Source organism: Podarcis tiliguerta (assembly GCF_965153285.1).
Source record: "Podarcis tiliguerta genome assembly, chromosome: 3".
Taxonomy (NCBI): Eukaryota; Metazoa; Chordata; class Lepidosauria; order Squamata; family Lacertidae; genus Podarcis; species Podarcis tiliguerta.
Genome location: NC_139536.1, coordinates 5,664,411 through 5,683,992, shown reverse-complemented (window position 1 = coordinate 5,683,992; position 19,582 = coordinate 5,664,411). Strand labels below are relative to the sequence as shown.

The window sequence follows — 19,582 nt, the reverse complement described above, 5'->3', positions numbered from 1 at the left end:
CAGAACCACATGGAGGCAGGAGACCCCATTTCCCACCCCAGAGCAGGGCTGGACCAATCAGAAGCCTCTCCATTGGACAGCTGGCCAATCCGCTTTCAGATTCCCCTGGGCCTCCTCCTCTCCTTCGCTGGTTTCCTGAGTGAGTTTCCCCCCTGAGTTTCCCTCATGGCTGCTCCCCCTCCCAGCTTATCCTTCATTTCTCCTTCCTTCTCTTCCTGTTCCTCTCCTGGCTTCTGGGATAGCTGCGCAGCCTGCATTCGCTCCATAAGACGCACGCACATTTCCCCTTACTTTTTAGGAGGGGGAAAGTGCATCTTATAGAGCAAAAAAATATGGTATTTGTCTTTTATGCACAAAAGGGAACTGTTATGAGCCAAAAAAGCCAAGGATATTTTAACTGAACCCCAATGTCTCATTCAGTTGGGGCTTTTTATAGGTTTCTCACAAAAAGCATATTTGGGGGGCCCTTGGAGTCCCCCCACCAGGAGGACAAAGTTACAGCCATTCACTGCAAAGGCCCCGTCTGTGATATCAAATCACCTTCCAGAAGCAGCAGGTGTAAGCAGCCTTTGGGGATCAAATTTCTTTTTTTACTTGAATCCCAAGATCCACCAGTTGGAGACTGGGGCAAAAGCCACACACTTAGAATGAAACAATCGCAAGGTAGGCCACTCATTGCCTCTTAGCAAGGCTCCAGCATGCTCCCCCATGTGATGTTTAAAGCCAAGAGCTTAGGGCGCTATGGCAACCCATTTGATCCTGTAGCTTCTTGAGAAACACTCCTGCTTGCTGCACTTTCCCTCAAACTGAACTCTATCCAATTTGAAAACGGAAGCTAAGGCTGAGCTGAGGTGTTTACATTTCATGAGCCATTGCGCAAGTGCCGTTGACAGCTCAGTTGGTTAGAGTCGGGGGCAGATAAGAGTGTGGTGCTGATCAGTGGCATAGCGTGGGTTGCCAGTGCCCGGGGCCTCATGGAGTAGGGAGAGGGAGAGAAACTGACAGAGTACGCATGCACATTCAAGTGCCTAACAGCGTCCATGTCACCCAGGAGATTGCAGCCGCAGAAATAAGAGGAGAAGAAGAAGAAGAGGAGGAGGAGGAGTTTGGATTTGATATCCCACTTTATTGCTACCCTGAGGAGTCTCAAAACGGCTAACATTCTCTTTTCCCTTCCTCCCCCACAACAGACACTCTGTGAGGTGAGTGGGGCTGAGAGACTTCAGAGAAGTGTGACTGGCCCAAGGTCACCCAGCAGCTGCATGTGGAGGAGCGGAGACGCGAACCCGGTTCCCCAGATTACGAGTCTACCACTCTTAACCACTGCACCACAATGTCATTCCTCTGTCTGGAGAGGTCACTTCCTGGTTCGCATGGAGAAACCGTCTTCAGCGGAGCCCACTGATGGAAGCACACAGCTGTATTGAAGCAACACCAAATGTCAAAATTTTGTGCTCCTAGCAAGTTTGCTCCTGAGGCAACTGCCCCTGTGACCCCACCACTGGTGCTGATAACGCCAAGGTTGTAGGTTCGATCCCTGTAAGGGACAGCTGCATATTGCTGCATTGAACGTCATGGTCCCTTCCAACTCTACGATCCTATGATTCTTTGACAGCTTCAGTAAATTGGAGCTTGGCGCAGGGAAACAAATCATGTAATGAGCATTTAGCCAAGATGTGCCCATACCCTCTCAGGCCTGTTGAGCAACATAAGAAATGCAACACAGAGAGTGTCTGTGCATGAGGGAGAGCCATCTCGATGTTTTTGTTGCTGTTTAGTCATTTAGTCACGTCCGACTCTTCGTGGCCCCATGGACCAGAGCACGCCAGGCACTCCTGTCTTCCACTGCCTCCCGCAGTTTGGTCAAACTCATGCTGGTAGCTTTGAGAACACTGTCCAACCATCTCATCCTCTGTTGTCCCCTTCTCCTTGTACCCTCAATCTTTCCCAACATCAGGGTCTTTTCCAGGGAGGCTTCTCTACTCATGAGGTGGCCAAAGTATTGGAGCCTCAGCTTCAGGATCTGTCCTTCCAGTGAGCACTCAGGGCTGATTTCCTTCAGAATGGATAGGTTTGATCTTCTTGCATGCAGTCCATGGGACTCTCAAGAGTCTCCTCCAGCACAATAATTCAAAAGCATCAATTCTTTGGCGATCAAAGACCATGATGTTGGGAAAGATGGAGGGCACAAGGAGAAGGGGACGACAGAGGACCAGATGGTTGGACAGTGTTCTTGAAGCTACCAGCATGAGTTTGACCAAGCTGTGGGAGACAGTGCTCTGGTCCATGGGGTCACGAAGAGTCGGACACGACTAAACGACTAAACAGCAACAACAACCATTGAGAATGAAGCCAAAATGTCACCTTACACCTATGAGATGGAGTTGTTGTTTTTTAGCAGGCATGGTTGTGCAGAAGCACAAAATCTTTTTATTACAGAGGAAAAAATAATAAATGGGAGGGGGGAATCCCAAAAAACAGACCTATGAAAAGCATTCACTCTCCAACAATGCAATCAATAAAAAAATTGCATACACTTGTGGGAAATGTGCATATATATGGATATATTGTAGAAAACAATATTCAAAAGTGTGATATATTAGGGAACATTGCTTTGCAAAAAAAGAATGCGCATATTAGGGAAAATTCAGACTAAAATGCTACATTTTTCAAAATGAAAAGTGCTTAAGAATTGATTTGAGAATGGAATTTACAGATGGAAAAAGGATAAACTGATGTATCCCCACAAGGATGAATGAAATGGAGGGTTCTGGATAGCCGGAGCAGAGAACAAAAGAACAAGGAATCAAAATTCCAAAGAGTCTGGAATTCACTGACTATTTAAACCAGAACTGTAGAAGTTTGAAGACACTAGCAGGATTAAAATAAATCTTACGACATGGATTTGAATAAAGAGGAAACTGTGAGATATAGATTGGAAATAGAAAACTGTTGGCGGGAGGGGTGGGGAAGAGTTGTACAAATGAATGTGGAAATTTACTCTTGTTTGGTTAAAGTGAAAATTTAATAAAAAGTATTTTGTAGTTTTGCCTTCCTTCCAGGTGGTGGCATCATATGCTCACTTTCAGAAGAAGAAGAATGGAAGGAAGGAAGGAAGGAAGGAAGGAAGGAAGGAAGGAAGGAAGGAAAAGTTTACCCTTTGGTGGATGCATTTCTGTAAAGAAGAAGAAGAAGAAGAAGAAGAAGAAGAGAGGAGAGAGCTCTGTGGTGTGATTTTATTTTCTGTGTTAAGCATGAACAAGAAGCAGCTTAAAGATTTACAATTCTTATTGAGGCATAATAAGGTAAACGGCGTTTCCATGCGCTGCTCTGGTTCACCAGAAGCGGCTTAGTCATGCTGGCCACATGACCCAGAAGCTATAAGGCGGCTCCCACAGCCAATAAAGTGAGATGAGCGCCATAACCCCAGAGTCAGTCGTGACTGGACCTAATGGTCAGGGGTCCCTTTACCTTTAAGGTTATATCAAAGAATATCCTTTATATGTGAAGCTGAGGCTCTTCGTGACCCCATGGACCAGAGCATGCCAGGCACTCCTGTCTTCCACTGCTTCCCGCAGTTTGGTCAGACTCATGGTAGCTTCAAGAACACCGTCCCACCATCTCGTCCTCTGTCGTCCCCTTCTCCTTGTGCCCTCCATCTTTCCCAACATCAGGGTCTTTTCCAGGGAGTCTTCTCTTCTCATGAGGTGGCCAAAGTCTTGGAGTATATGGTGCTTTCCAACCCTGTGGTCCTGGGCCCAGAGAGGTTTACACTCTATAAGACAGGCATAGGCAAACTTGGGCCCTCCAGATGTTATGGGACTACAACTCCCATCACCCCTAGCTAACAGGACCAGTGGTCAGGGATGATGGGAATTGTAGTCCCAAAACATCTAGAGGGCCGAGTTTGCCTATGCCTGCTATAAGAAGAGGTCACTGAAATGGTCAGATAGCTGGCCAATTAAGTACTATTGTTTTCATGTACGAAGAGCTTCCTCTGTTGCCGTAGAGACAAAGGGGTGGGCCTTCCCCAAATCACCTGGATGGAAGCCATGCTATTCTAAGAGGAAGAACCATATGTTTGGGGGGGAGGGAGTTCTGTGTGTCAAAGAGAGAGAGAGAGATCTGGCTGATTCTGGAAGCTGGAGACACAGAGGCTGGTCTTGCTGTGTGCTGAAACCCAAAGCCCCTCCATCGTACAGTGGTACCTCGGGTTACATACGCTTCAGGTTACAGACACTTCAGGTTACAGACTCCACTAACCCAGAAATAGTACCTCAGGTTAAGAACTTTGCTTCAGGATGGGAACAGAAATCGTGCGGCAGCAGCGGGGGGCCCCATTAGCTAAAGTGGTACATCATGTTAAGAACAGTTTCAGGTTAAGAACGGACCTCTGGAACGAATTAAGTTCTTAACCAGAGGTACCACTGTATACTCACATCATGTTGCACGTATGTGAAAATAAAACCATAGATCCTAATGACACCACACTCTCCTCCGGTCTTCATTCCAGGGAAACTGAACCCTGGATAAATGTTGGAATCTCTTAGCACACAGAGATTGATTTGCATGCAATTGCAAAAACAGCAGTAATTATGGTTTAGTAATCACCGATACCTTTATTTTCCAGGAACTCCATCATTCTCTCTCTTCCCCCTTTCTTTCTCTTCCCTCTCTCTGGTATTCAGAGGGAGATTCACCTCCAGTGATTTGTTCTGGGTTTTGCATCTCTGCCAGGTCTTGCAACAGGACAAAACCACTTATCCCCGCATCTCTGCCTGGTTAAGCCAGTGTGCTTATGGGTTGGACAGCAGCCGCACCTTGTCTCAGGTCATGGTGATGGCATGCTGGACTTTCCAAGCCAGGAGGAGGGAACCACTTCCCGAGGAGCCTACAAATACGGGCAGCCAAGCCCTCCTCCAATAAACACTGGACACCCGTCTGGCTTGTAACGCTGCATTCACCTTCGCTGCATCAGTCCACCCCAACGGAGCCATGAAGATCCTTCACCTGTTCTGGGCTGTTTTGTCTGTCCTGCTCCTGGCTTCCTCAGGTAAGGGATGGAGAGTAAAGAAGGGAGAAAGGGGCTGCTCAGCCAATAGCCGAGTGGAAGGGAGAAAGGTATTGAGATGTTCTATTTCCTCGCAAAGGAAAGGAGCATTTCTCTCTAGCTTTTCTGCCACAGAAGGATAGAATCGTAGAGTTGGAAGAGACCCAAGGGTCAGTGTGGTGTAGTGGTTAAGAGCGGTGGACTCGTAATCTGGTGAACCGGGTTCGCTTCCCCGCTCCTCCACATGCAGCTGCTGGGTGACCTTGGGCCAGTCACACTTCTCTGAAGTCTCTCAGCCCCACTCACCTCACAGAGTGTTTGTTGTGGGGGAGGAAGGGAAAGGAGAATGTTAGCCGTTTTGAGACTCCTTCGGGGAGTGATAAAGTGGGATATCAAATCCAAACTCTTCTTCATCATCATCTAGTCCCACCCCCTTGAAATGCAGGAATCTCAGCTAAAGCATCCAAAAGAGATGGCCACCCAACCTCTGCTTAAAAGCCTCTAAGGTTTCCAAGACAGCTAGGTCCAGTGGTCAGGGATGATGGGAATCGTAGTACAACAACTTCTGGGGGCACAAGGTTGGGGAAGACTGGAAACTGAACAGCAGTGGCTTTCTGGGAAGTTGGAATGCAGCGGTATCCAGATGGTTCTGGGGTTCCACACTCCTCTCATAAAGCCTGAGAACTTGTGCCTCTTTTTCTTCCTCTTCCTAATTTACCGTATTTTACGCTCCATAAGACACACTTTTTTCTTCCCAAAAAGTAAGGGGAAATGTCTGTGCGTCCTATGGAGCGAATGTGTGGTTGATCGCTGGCTCCCTTTCTGGCTCCAGCCCCTTGCCCAGCCCTCCATTGTTGAATGTTCTGCAGACAGAGGCCATTTGTTCCCCCAGCGACATGTGACTGGCTGATTAGATTATCTGCCTGGAAACTGTAGAAAGGGCTCCCTTTCCTTTCCTAAAGAAGCTGCAGAACTGTGAGTTGAACCCCATAAAAACAGGATTATTTCCCTTTGCAAAGTAAGCTCAACAACTTTGAGCTGATCCTCAAAAAAATGGGGCTTTTCCCCTTTGCAAAAGAAGCTGCACAACTCTGAGAAGATCCCAAAAAATCCAGGGCTTTCCCCCTTTCCTCCTCTAAAAACTGGGTGCGTCTTATGGTCAGGTGCGTCTTATGGAGTGAAAAATGCAGTGGACAGTGATCTCTCTCTCTCTCTCTCTCTCCCCCAACTTTCCGCAGGATTTGCCTTTTTCAAACCACATAGCAGACGGCAATGCTATGAAGCCAACGGCGCTTGCAAACTTATCAAGTGTCCCTCTCCCATGGTTCAGATTGGGAAATGTGGAATCCTGAGGAAATGTTGCAAAAGGTAACTTCAGCTCGCCAAAGGGGAGGTCATACAAGTTCATTTCCCAGCACCTTCTGAACTGAGCATGCTGAGAAAACAGAGACAAAGCTGTGGGGAAGTTAGCTGGGGGGGGGGGGGTTGGGGGTTTTTTTTGCCCCAGGTGAAGCCTCCAAGGGGTGCCATTGACATTCTCAGCCTGTGTTTGTGTGTAGGCAAATGTTTGGGGGGGGGGTGTCAAACCGGGTCTTTGTCCCAGGTGAAATAAAGCCTAGTTTTGCCCCTGTAAGAAGCCCCTGATTTGAGCTGCCATCCTAAGCACGAGTCCATCATTTCCATCAAATTTAATGGCACTCGCTTCCTAGGAAACACATTTGGTTCCCCCACCACCACCTCCAGTACTCTGAATTCCAGAAGTCCAGATCAAAGCTTAAATGAAACTCTGTAGAACCTTCCACAATGAAAGTCACTGTGAAATCCAGAGTATATTACTGGACTAAACAGATTTCTATCTCAGTATTCATGATGACCTCCTACTTACCCTCCCCAGTGTTTTTAAGTTGGTATTTTACTTGAGCAGTAATTTGCCAGTCTGGATTCAGCCTAAGGGATCTACTGAACTGAGAAAGCAGCTTAATTATGTATCTCTGATACCTTTGTGTGCAGGAGAGGAGCAATAACAAAAGTTTTTAGATGCTTGCTAGAGTTAACTATACATTTTTTTTGCATGTTTACCATAATTTGTATGTTAAGTATGTTTGTATGCCTTGTTATAAGATTTATAGTTTGCACATCAAAAAGCCATTCTATGGATAAAAGATGAAAATGACTTACAGTGCAATGCTTATTTAGGTTAACTGTGCAACTTGGGTAGGCAATCCTATAGCTACACTAAGGGCCAAAATTGTGGAAACCTTTTGGGGAAAGTGTGTTTCCAAAGTTTGATGGTTCCTTTTTCTGGTTATTTGGCTATAACTTTTGATGAAATACAGATAATTGAACCAACTTGGTTGCATTACATTCTTCATTAAATTATCGTTCCATTGATATATAATTTTATGGCATTACTCCCCCAAAAAGTGGTCTTATGAGTCATCAGAAATACACTTCCTCAGAAATACACTTTTTCCCAAAAGGTTTCCACAATTTTGGCCGCTAGTGTATTGTTGTTGTTCAGTCGTTTAGTCGTGTCTGACTCTTCTTGTCCCCATGGGCCAGAGCACGCCAGGCACTCCTGTCTTCCACTGCCTCCCGCAGTTTGGTCAAACTCATGCTGGTAGCTTTGAGAACACTGTCCCACCATCTCTCCTCTGTCGTCCCCTTCTCCTTGTGCCCTCCATTTTTCCCAACATCAGGGTCTTTTCCAGGGAGTCTTCTCTTCTCATGAGGTGGCCATAGTATTGGAGCCTCAGCTTCAGGATCTGTCCTTCCAGTGAGCACTCAGGGCTGATTTCCTTCAGAATGATCTTCTTTGATCTTCTTGCAGTCCATAGGAATCTCAAGAGTCTCCTCCAGCACCATAATTCAAAAGCGTCAATTCTTTGGCGATCAGCCTTCTTTATGGTCCAGCTCTCACTTCCATACATCATTACTGGGAAAACCATAGCTTTAACTATACGGATCTTTGTTGGCAAGGTGATGTCTCTGCTAGTGTATTTATCTCAATATCTCTGTCGCATTTGTAAAAACCAAGGACAATTCCACATATAAAAACAATGCAAATGTTTAAAAACTATTCCATGATTATTATTTTTTTTTTTAAAGTGGAGGCTAGCCTATTGGAGCAAATGGGGCCATGCCCCACTAAGCTCAGTCTGAATTCGACAAATCCCCACCAGTCTGCTTTCTTCCTCGCACCCCGTCCAGAGGTCAGCCCTGGCTGTCCTCTTTCACGTTGCCTTTGCAGAACTCAAGGAGCATGCGAACACAACTGGAATCAGTCGACTGTTTGGTTCCCACACCTGGTTCCCAACACTCAGCTGATGTCACTGGTTCAAAATGCTCCTGCTGCAGGTGCAGGCTGAGATAAAGATCTTCACCTGGAAGGCTTTGCTGAAAGGGGAATTCAATAGGTGCCCAAACGACATGGTTAAAGGTGCAGCTCAGGCCTTTCACACCCAAGAGACATATGCAACACTGGGTGGAGTTGTACACATCTAGGTCACATCAACAACACACATGTCAAGAACTCTGGGAACCAGGCAGAGGGCCTTCTCGGTGGTGGCGCCCACCCTGTGGAACGCCCTCCCATCAGACGTCAAGGAAATAAACAACTATCTTACTCTTAGAAGACATCTGAAAGCAGCCCTGTTTAGGGAAGTTTCTTTTTCTTTTTAATTTGTTTAAATCAACCTTTATTATACAGAAATCTTATACGATTTCAAACATCACATTTCAGACATTGCAAATTATAAACATACAAAAGAATATAGAAGAAAAAGAAGAAAAGAGAAAAGAAATAGGAAAAGAGATAGAATCTGATTTTATTTACAATAAAAAAAAAAAACCTTCCAACTACACCCATTGTACTATTTTAAGATAAATTTTTTACACAGTTTCCTGAAAATATTTTTCTCCTTTTTGATTCTGGTTTCCTCCAATATCACCTTATGTTACAAGACTCATTCAACATCTGCCATAAAGCTTTTGTTAGCACGGTAACCTTTGAGATATTCTTTGATTACTATCCATTCTTTATTAACATCTTGTATCGAGTTTCCGCTCACTAACCCGGTTATCCTTGCTAACTCTAGGTATTCTAACAATTTGGCTTGCCATTCGATTTTTGAGGGGATGGTTTCGCTATTATTATTATTATTATTATTATTATTATTATTATTATTATTATTAATTAAGGGTGCTGAGAGTTATTACGGGGCCCCAGGAAGCCATCACAGTTATGGAAGCATAAGATTTCTCTGAATGTGCTTTGTGGGTGCGACCAAGGTTAGCACAACTAAGGAGCCTCAAATACCATACCCATCGTCTTAGCGGATGCCCAGCAGCCTCTTGCTCAGAAGTAGGCAAAAGACAGCTCAGGATCTGCAGACATTTCCTCAATGGATCTTGGGATTCTAATTAAAAAAACAAAACAAAGTAAATCCCAAAGGCCTTTAAGGTCTTAAGAAGATTAAAAGTAACCTTCTACTCTTTCTTTTATACCTACGATGGGAATCCTATATTGTTTACACTTATTAACCATATCTCCCAGTTAACTCTTTTAAGGAATTGGCGTGTTGTTTTTACTTAGTGTGAAGGTGAGTTGGGACCCCTGCTATATAAATAAATGTATAAAACAATGTCAAGTTATTTATTCTTGTCTCCAAGTTTTACGTTACCTTTCAATATTAATTGCCCATTTATTCTGCCCTGCACTGTTATCTTCTTGAGCGCTTTATAATTTTTACATCGGATTCAAGTTTAGCATCCTCTAATTTAGCATTTATCCTCTGTTAAAATCCATTCAATTTTTCCATTTAAATTCCTCTCCATTACCAAAAAACCTGATCCATACAAAAACTCCCTCCCTCCCTCCCTCCCTTCCTTCCTTCGACTTGTAACAATCATTCTATTTCTTCCCAAATCTAGAAGACAAAAAATAACGCAGAAGCGTGTACACTTTCATTGTTGTTCTTGAAGGGAATTACTGATTATGCAGCTTGCTAGATTTATAATTACCTTAATTATGTAATGTGTTAATTGAACAGGCACTGGTTGTGCTAAGTATAACTAAGACAGCTTACGAAATACATGCAATTTCAGTTTAATGGACCAATGAGTTACGCACAGTGTATCAACTACGTAACTTGTTAGCTGCTCAGAGCATGAAAGGCACATTGCACTATACATGTAGTCTTTTAATTGCACAATTGGTGGCCCAGTTAATGTCACGCGGCTTGCGAAAGTTCACGAGGAACTTTTTAAAAACAAAATTTGCATACCGATGGCGAGAACTGAACTTAAAATGGTGAAAGTGAGAAACTGAGATTGACAGAGTCACCCAATGGGGTTTTTGGTATGTTTCTGATGGGGCAACCTTGCTTCCTTCGCTTTTTCCATCTCTCAAAGATTGTGACTTGGCAATGAAATTGAAATAATTGTTGTTGTTTGCTTTTAAGCCCAATGTGATAGAAGACTAATTGCTGCCTGCTGACCCAGGATCCTTTGAAAAATGGGAGGTGTTCCCTCGACTTGGAGAGCTACTGGATCCTGCATCACCTCCCAGCTGGAGATCCCTTCTGTTTATTCACCAGAGAATCTGGCTCAAAATGAAGGGGCTTTTGCAGCATGTACAGTGAGAATATGAGCTTGTTCCCTTGCAATAAAAGCAAATTCAAGAGATTTGTCTCCTTGGTTTGCAGTTTTCAGGCCTGAGTGCTGTTGGTTATCTAGCCCAAATGCCACCTTACATCCAGAAGAAGGAGGCATTACCAGGCATGGTTGTGTGGAAGTCCAAAATGTAATGAGGGAGGAAAGCCTAAAAGAGGGAGGGGATCCACAAAACAGTCCAATGAGGAAGGCTGAGCAGCAGTTAGGCTTCCTCAACCTTGGCCCACCAGATGTTTTCAGACTACAATTCCCATCATCCCTGACCACTGGTCCTGTTAGCTAGGGATCATGGGAGTTGTAAGCCAAAAACATCTGGAGGGCCAAGGCTGAGGAAGCCTGAGTTAGGATGAGGAAAGAGCAAATGAGAAGGAAGGAATGTGAGGGAGCAAGGGGCCAGCTGGAATAATATATGGGGGAGGCAGGTAACATAATTGATCACAATATGCAGCACGTACAAATAATAATAATAATAATAATAATAATAATAATAATAATAATAATAATAATAATTTATTTATACCCCGCCCATCTGGCTGGGTCTCCCCAGCCACTCTGCCTTTAGATGCTTTCTAGTCATCATTCTGCCTTTAGGGCTGCCTTTAGATGCCTTCTAAAAGTTCGATAGTTATTTTTCTCTTTGAAATCCGGTGGGAGGGCGTTCCACAGGGCAGGTGCCATTACCAAGAAGGCCCTCTGCCTGGTTCCCTGTAACTTGGCTTCTCGCAGGGAGGGAACTGCCAGAAGGCCCTCGGCGCTGGACCTCAGTGTCCGGGCTGAATGATGGAGGTGGAGACGCTCCTTCAGGTATACTGGACCGAGCCCGTTTAGGGCTTTCAAGGTCAGCACCAACATTTTGAATTGTGCTCGGAAACATACTGGGAGCCAGTGTAGGTCTTTCCAGACCAGTGTTATATGGTCTCGGTGGCCGCTCCCAGTGACCAGTCTAGCTGCCGCATTCTGGATTAGTTGTAGTCTCTGGGTCACCTTCAAAGGTAGCCCCACGTAGAGCGCATTGCAGAAGTCCAAGAAAGAGATAACCAGAGCATGTACCACTCTGGCAAGACAGTCCGCGGGCAGGTAGGGTCTCAGCCTGCATACCAGGTAGAGCTGGGAGACAGCAGGCCTGGACACAGAATTGACCTGTGCCTCCATGTACAGCTGTGAGTCCAGAATGACTCCCAGGCTCCACACCTGGTCCTTCAGGGGCACAGTTACCCCATTCAGGACCAGGGAGTCCTCCACACCTGCCCACCGCCTGTCCCCCAAAAACAGTACTTCTGTCTTGTCAGGATTCAACCTCAATCTGTTAGCCACCATCCATCCTCCAACCGCCTCCAGACACTCACACAGGACCTTCACCGCCTTCACTGGTTCTGATTTAAAAGAGAGGTAGAGCTGGGTATCATCCACATACTGATGAACAACCAGCCCAAACACCAATTGTATGCCAATGCACATCAACTTGAGGGTGGGCCCCTAAAACATTTTATTGGGAGGAGGGGCAAAGGGAACTCAGTCCCTAGGAGTTGGCTTCTATGGGAGGGAGGAAGAAGAAATTCAATTTGGTTTTAAAGGAGAACCAACCTAACTGGCACTTCCTGAAACAAACATGGCGACGGAGGGAAACACAGCCATCTTTCAAAATTCACAGTTCTCTGAATTTTGTGGCATATTTCTCCAACCATAAAGGTAAAGGTAAAGGGACCGCTGACCATTAGGTCCAGTCGCAGATGGCTCTGGGGTTGCAGTGCTCATCTCGCTTTACTGGCCGAGGGAGCCAGCATTTGTCCGCAGACAGCTTCTGGGTCATGTGGCCAGCATGACTAAGCCGCTTCTGGCGAACCAGAGCAGCGCATGGAAACGCCGTTTACCTTCCTGCTGGAGTGGTACTATTTATCTACTTGCACTTTGACGTGCTTTCGAACTACTAGGTTGGCAGGAGCAGGGACTGAGCAACGGGAGCTCACCCCGTCACGGGGATTCAAACCACCGACCTTCTGATCGGCAAGCCCTACCATACAATGTGTAAAACAAAATGCACGCAGTTATGGAAAGTGTGCATCAATATGCATGTATCATCATCATCATCATCATCATCATCATATTTATTTATAGCCTGCCTGCCCCCCCCTGCCCTGACAGAGATTCAAAGCAGCTTACAGCTAAAATACAAACAGCAAAAATCTTAGCTGTTGTGTACTGAAGTTCTCACCCTGGGCCAGCAGGGGGATACTGTAGATAGTTTTCACTCAGGTCCACATATGCAAATAAGCGATTGAAAGTGACGTTTGGTGATTGGATAGTTACAGAAAGTTGCTACTGTTGCGTTGTAGTAGAGCTCTATATAAGCAGGCTGGCTGAACCCTTCAGTTCAGTTCTCTTCTGGCCTGTGAATAAACAAGAGCCGTTTGAAGAATCGCTGTGTTGTCTGATATGTTCACCCACCACTTAACATTATCAGAGGAAGCTGTCCTCGAAAAGCAAGTCACCATTAATACACAGACACAAATGGGCAAGTGCTGCAGCCTCTGTTGCAAGCCTGAGTTCATTCTGAGCTTGGGCCCGACTGACCTGTATTCTGCTACTTTTGGCTGCTTGTGTATACTCCTCCTTCGTGATTTTCCCTTTCTTCCATTTCTTATATGGGTTTCTCCTGGAGTTAGATTGCCACCTATCTCAGTTTTGTCTGGCAGCAAGCTCTCCAGAGATTCAGACCAGGAAGATTCCTATCCCTATCAGAGATTAAACCTTGTGCCTCATGTACACAAATTTGATGCTCTACCAATGAGCTATGGTGCTTCCATAAATGTGGCAGACCTGGGGCACGGGAGACGAACCAAACAGCAACCTTGATTTCGGGCTGCAACAGCTCCAGAGCTCATTGATTTTGTAATTTTTGTCATTGCAGTATTTGGAGAAAGCGTTGCAAAACTCGCGAAGGGTAATGCCCACAGTTGCAAAATAACAGAGCCCAGGTCACCGGGGACAAAGAGTCAATGTGGGTTAACAACGCCCGTAATGAGCGAATGTGGAGGACATTTCTTCACAGACATGTCAAAACCTGCTTGCAAAAGTAGCCCCCGTGATCTGTTTCAAACGGGGGTGTTTTGAATCGGGATTTTCAGAACAGACCTGTTAATTCAGCGGTCAGCACCACTTCAAAATGCCAGCAGAACGGACAAGCTAGGTCACTTAGAATCACAAAATGGTCAGCTAAGAAGTGGAAAACGCAAGAACTACCAACTGTAGAAGAATGGCAGATGAAGATGATGGACTTTTCAGAGCTAGCCGACCTAACTGGGAGAGTCGCAACCGGAAGGAGGAGGAGTACCAGGAAGAATGGACGAAATTTAATGACTATTTAGTTAAATACGTTAAGTTAAACTAATTGGAAATAGCTTGCAAATACTAGATTGGCCTAGGATTTTAAATAAGTTAAGTGATGAATTGATATGTTTAATCCTGAATTGAAAAGATAGAATGATGTTAAGAGATTAAGTTAAGTTTATAAGAACTTTGATTTGGAAAACTGTTAAAAGGATATGCCTTGAAATCCAACCAAGGGAGAGCGAGGAAGCCACTTAAGAATGTTAATAAGCATAATTTTAATAAGGTTATGATTTATGTTTATTTGTTTGTTTGTTTATAATTTTGTGAAAACTATTTTAAAAATTTGGGGGGGAGGGGGGAAATAGAATCACAAAATGGTAGAGCTGCATGGGACCCCGGCAATGCAGGAATATTTATTTCCAATCCCTTCCACACAGCACCATCCAAACAGCCTGACCAGTTCAATATCTTGGCCTTTGAAACAACATACATTTTCTACCCACAAAGAATTCTCACAGGACTGAAGTGTACAAATGCCCACAACCTCCAACAACTGCAGCCTTATACAAAAACAAAACAAAACCACCCCTCTCAAGCCCACAACACCATAATTCAGCCTTTTGCCCTGCCAAACAAGATGTGTTCCAGAGACTATCCTCCGCATATAACACCCTGCTCGCAGGATTTGCACAGGCCACCAATCTGCTACTGGGCCAAGTTCAAGGTGTTGGTACTTACATATACAGCCATACCTCTGTTTACATAACCCTCTGGTTACATAAACTTTGGGATGCGCACGGCAAACCCGCTGGGCGGCTGCTCGATCCGATCGCTGGGCGGCTGCGCAAGCACCACAAGACGCACGGAGGACGGCTGTGCGAGCTGTGGAGCCGTATTAAACCAACCAGCGGGACGCAATTGGCCCCTGGGCTGGGTTTTGGACATGACTGACTTACATCATAGGAGCCTACGCAACACAAAGCACCGTTGCTGTATGTAGGTTTTATTTTATTTGTTTTTTATCTTATACAGTGGTACCTCGGGTTAAGTACTTAATTCGTTCCGGAGGTCCGTTCTTAACCTGAAACTGTTCTTAACCTGAAGCGCCACTTTAGCTAATGGGGCCTCCTGCTGCCGCTGTGCCGCGGGAACACGATTTCTGTTCTCATCCTGAAGCAAAGTTCTTAACCTGAAGCACTATTTCTGGGTTTGTGGAGTCGGTAACCTGAAGCATATGTAACCCAAGGTACCACTGTATTTTGGTAATGTACATCCAGGTGTTTTTTTCCTTTAAATTTTTTGGGGGGCCCCAAGAGAGTGGGGCCCTAAGCTATAGCTTGTTTAGCTTATACGTAAATCCGGCACTGATTCTGGGACACTTAGAGGGTCTGTGACAGTTCAGGCTTCAAGACCTGAAAAATGCAGATCCACCACTGTTTCCATGATGTGCTTCATTTTCTATTTCTCTCTCTCTCTTTTTTAAATTATTTTTTATTGAAACCTTTCAGCATAGACTACAATAAAAAACAGATTAATCCAAAAAGGAAAAAAGAAAATAACATGAAATATTATCATCATTTGGATTAAGAGATCTAAATCCCGGGTCACAAACGGGAAACATTACAAGAGGAACAACCGATTCTGTTTCCTCTGGAAATCTTTTTTTTTTTTTTAATATAATTTTTATTCAGTTTACAAATAAAACAAATTAATACAATTCATACAGTTTTTTAAAATCATTCTCTCATTTTTTGACTTCCCTCAACTTGGCTGATACTCCTTCCCTTCTCAATTTTCCACACATTTCTTAGTTTTCATCTACTTTGTAAATTAAGTCTAATTTCCCTCCGAATTTTATCTTTCATTTTTACAAAGCTTCATTAAACGTTACAAGCGTTATTTGTTTATCACTTAAATTATGCATATATTCTGAAAAAATTTCCCATTCTTCAGTAAATCTCTGATCTCGTCGATTTCTAATTCTTCCTGTCATTCTATCCAGTTCCGCAAGTCCATCATCTTCATTCTCCATTCTTCCAGTGTTGGTAGTTCTTCTTGCTTCCATTTCTGGGCTATCAATATTCTCGCTGCTGTTACTGCGTACAAAAATAGTTTCTTATCTTTCTTGTTTATCTCATTCCCTACGATACCTAGCACTTGGAGGGTCTGTGACAGTTCAGGCTTCAAGCCCTGAAAAATGCAGATCCACCACTGTTTCCATGATGTGCTTCATTTTCTATTTCTCTTGGGTATTAAAAGGCACAATCGGCGGCTCAGCTCCGTGCTTTTCCCTGGCCTTGCATCCTCCAGGTCTGGCTGCAAGCCCAAACTTCTTCTTATCTCCAATTCCGGTTAGGCCAGTGTGGTTTTGGGTGGGCCAGCGGCCCTGCCTTGCTCAGGACTTCGTGGAGGCATTCTTTCTAAAGAAGCAGGAAGAAACCCAGACGCGTATATCCAAGCCGGCAAGGAGAAGAGGCATGACTGTTGCATGACCTGCCCTTGGGCTGCCTGCGAAGACACAGAGCATGGCCTGTCAAGCGGAGACTCGGGGGGGGGGGTTATTTACTAGCTTGACCTGCCATGCAGCTGTGCCCCTGACCCCTTCACCGTCTGTCGGGAACTGGTGTAATCTGAGTCCCAGAAACCCAGCCCTGCCAGGGAAATCCAGCCCAGGCAGGGGTGTGAGCTGCATCAGCTGAGCTATTGGTGCAAACAGCCTGGATTCTTCTTCCTGAACTGGGAAGGAGAGTAGGAGGAGAGGGAAGTTATGCGCTGGAAGGATACAAAGGCTGGAGAGATGGGAAGAAGAAGAGGAGTTTGGATTTGATATCCCGCTTTTTCACTACTCGAAGGAGTCTCAAAGCGGCTAACATTCTCCTTTCCCTTCCTCCCCCACAACAAACACTCTGTGAGGTGAGTGGGGCTGAGAGACTTCAAAGAAGTGTGACTAGTCCAAGGTCACCCAGCAGCTGCATGTGGAGAAGCGAAGATGCGAACCCGGTTCCCCAGATTACGAATCTACCACTCTTAACCACTACAACACACTGGCTCTTATACCTGAAGAAAAGCAAAGAAGTCTTTTAGGGGTAGAGGCATCAGTACTTTGGAAGATTGCTCCATACCCTAAGTAATTTCTCCGAGGAAGATTGTTGTTGTTGTTTAGTCATTTAGTCGTGTCCGACTCTTCATGACCCCATGGACCAGAGCATGCCAGGCACTCCTGTCTTCCACTGCCTCCCGCAGTTGGGTCAAACTCTGAGAACACTGTCCCACCATCTCGTCCTCTGTCATCCCCTTCTCCTTGTGCCCTCCATCTTTCCCAGCATCAGGGTCTTTTCCAGGGAGTCTTCTCTTCTCATGAGGTGGCCAAAGTATTGGAGCCTCAGCTTCACGATCTGTCCTTCCAGTGAGCACTCAGGGCTGATTTCCTTCAGAATGCAGAGGTTTGATCTTCTTGCAGTCCATGGGACTCTCAAGAGTCTCCTCCAGCACCAGAATTCAGGAGCATCAATTCTTCGGCAATCAGCCTTCTTTATGGTCCAGCTCTCACTTCCATACATCACTACTGGGAAAACCATAGCTTTAACTATACGGACCTTTGTCGGCAAGGTGATGTCTCTGCTTTTTAAGATGCTGTCTAGGTTTGTCATTGCTTTTCTCCCAAGAAACAGGCGTCTATTAATTTCGTGGCTGCTGTCACCCTCTGCAGTGATCATGGAGCCCAAGAAAGTAAAACCTCTCACTGCCTCCATTTCTTCCCCTTCTATTTGCCAGGAGGTGATGGGACCAGTGGCCATGATCTAAGTGTGTGTTTTTTTATGAAGATAGGGACACACTATTCAAGTAATAATAATAATAATAATAATAATAATAATAATAAATCACCCATCTGACTCGCTTGCCCCAGCCACTCTAATTGGCTTTTGACATTATATAAAAACATAATAAAACATTAAACGTTAAAAACCTTCCCTGTACAGGCCCGCCTTCAGATGTCTTCCAAAGGTTGTATCGTTACTTATCTCCTTGGCTCGGGAATCGCATAACTTTATACCCTCCAAAATTTCTCCCATGAAAATAGGGGTGTCCTAAGGAAAAGCGGGACATTCTGGGATCAAATCAGAAACAGGAACAGCTTCTGTAAATCCGGGACTGTCCCTGGAAAATAGGGGCACTGGGAGGGTCTGCTGTTCCCAGTAAAACCAGACAGGGACCTGCAATGCTGATATTTTGTGGCTTGGTAAAGACCTTTAAGAACATGCTGGGCCTTTTTTATGTTTTGCCAAGTTTTGTACAGAGTTACCGTATTTTTCGTCCCATAGGACGCTCCGTCCCATAGGACGCACCTACTTTTTTGGGGGGGAAATAAAGGAAAAAAATTTTTCCTTTATTTCCCCCCTCAAAACCAGGTTGGGGAACAGTGGGATGGCGGCGCTGCACCTCCCCGCTGTCCCCCGAGCTTGTGGGGCTGGCCGATGTCTGCCCGGCGCGAGGGCACTCTGCTTCAGGGCGCCCCATGCGCCGGGCGGCAGGCTGCCGCCCGCAAGCCTTGCGCGCGGGGGGGGGAGTTCTCCCCCGGTGCGCAAGGCTTGCTGACACTTGCGCAAAGCACGGGGCGTCCTCCGAAGGGCGCCCCGTGTTCCGTGCTGCAGGCTGCCGCCTGCAAGCCTTGCGCGCCGGGGGGGAGTTCTCCCCCGGTGCGCAAGGCTTGCTGACACTTGCGCGAAGCACGGGGCGTCCTCCGAAGGGCGCCCCATGTTCCGCACTGCAGGCTGCCGCCCGCAAGCCTTGCGCGCCGGGGGGGAGTTCTCCCCCGGTGCGCGAGGCTTGCTGACACTTGCGCGAAGCACGGGGCGTCCTCCGAAGGGCGCCCCGTGCTCCGCGCTGCAGGCTGCCGCCCGCAAGCCTTGCGCGCCCAGGGGAACTCCCCCCAGGTGCGCAAGGCTTGCGGATAGCTCCCTGGAGCCTGGAGAGCAAGAGGTGTCGATGCGCACCGACGCCTCTCACTCTCCAGGCTTCCGCGAAAGCCTGCATTCGCCCCATAGGACGCACACACATTTCCCCTTCATTTTTGGAGGGGAAAAAGTGCGTCCTATAGGGCGAAAAATACGGTAATTTGATTCAGGGCTGGATATTTGTTCTGTATTTTATGGTTTTTGCTTCCTGGAGGTTAATAAACCACCTCTGTTGGCAAATACACCAATTGGTGCTCCAATCTTTTCTGCAAATATACTCTGCTCCCTCTAGGTCATGTATGAGATAGGAGCTTGTACCCAGGTCGCAGATAGTTCACGAGGGTCACAGACAGTTCACGAGGGGAATATTTTATATTGAACTTATGCCAGCTGTTCTAAGGCCATGATCCTTAGAAATAAACCATGCATAAAGTTCAGACTGGCACCCATCATGCATTTTCATAGAATTATAGAATTGCAGAGTTGGAAAGGATGCTGGACCATTTTTCAAAGCAGCAGCGTATGCTAACCAGGAAGAATATTTAGAAAGCCGTGCATGGCAAAATGCTCTTGG

At 45.8% G+C, this 19,582-nt stretch overlaps 1 long non-coding RNA gene across 1 annotated transcript; it reads left to right on the top strand.

Moving 5' to 3' along the window:
* The first annotated feature begins 4,827 nt into the window (after positions 1-4,827).
* Positions 4,828-10,735, top strand: LOC310673979. Its single transcript, XR_014509271.1, has 3 exons — positions 4,828-5,053; positions 6,289-6,418; positions 10,513-10,735. It is a non-coding gene; the product is annotated as an uncharacterized lncRNA (long non-coding RNA).
* Positions 10,736-19,582: the final 8,847 nt, after the last annotated feature.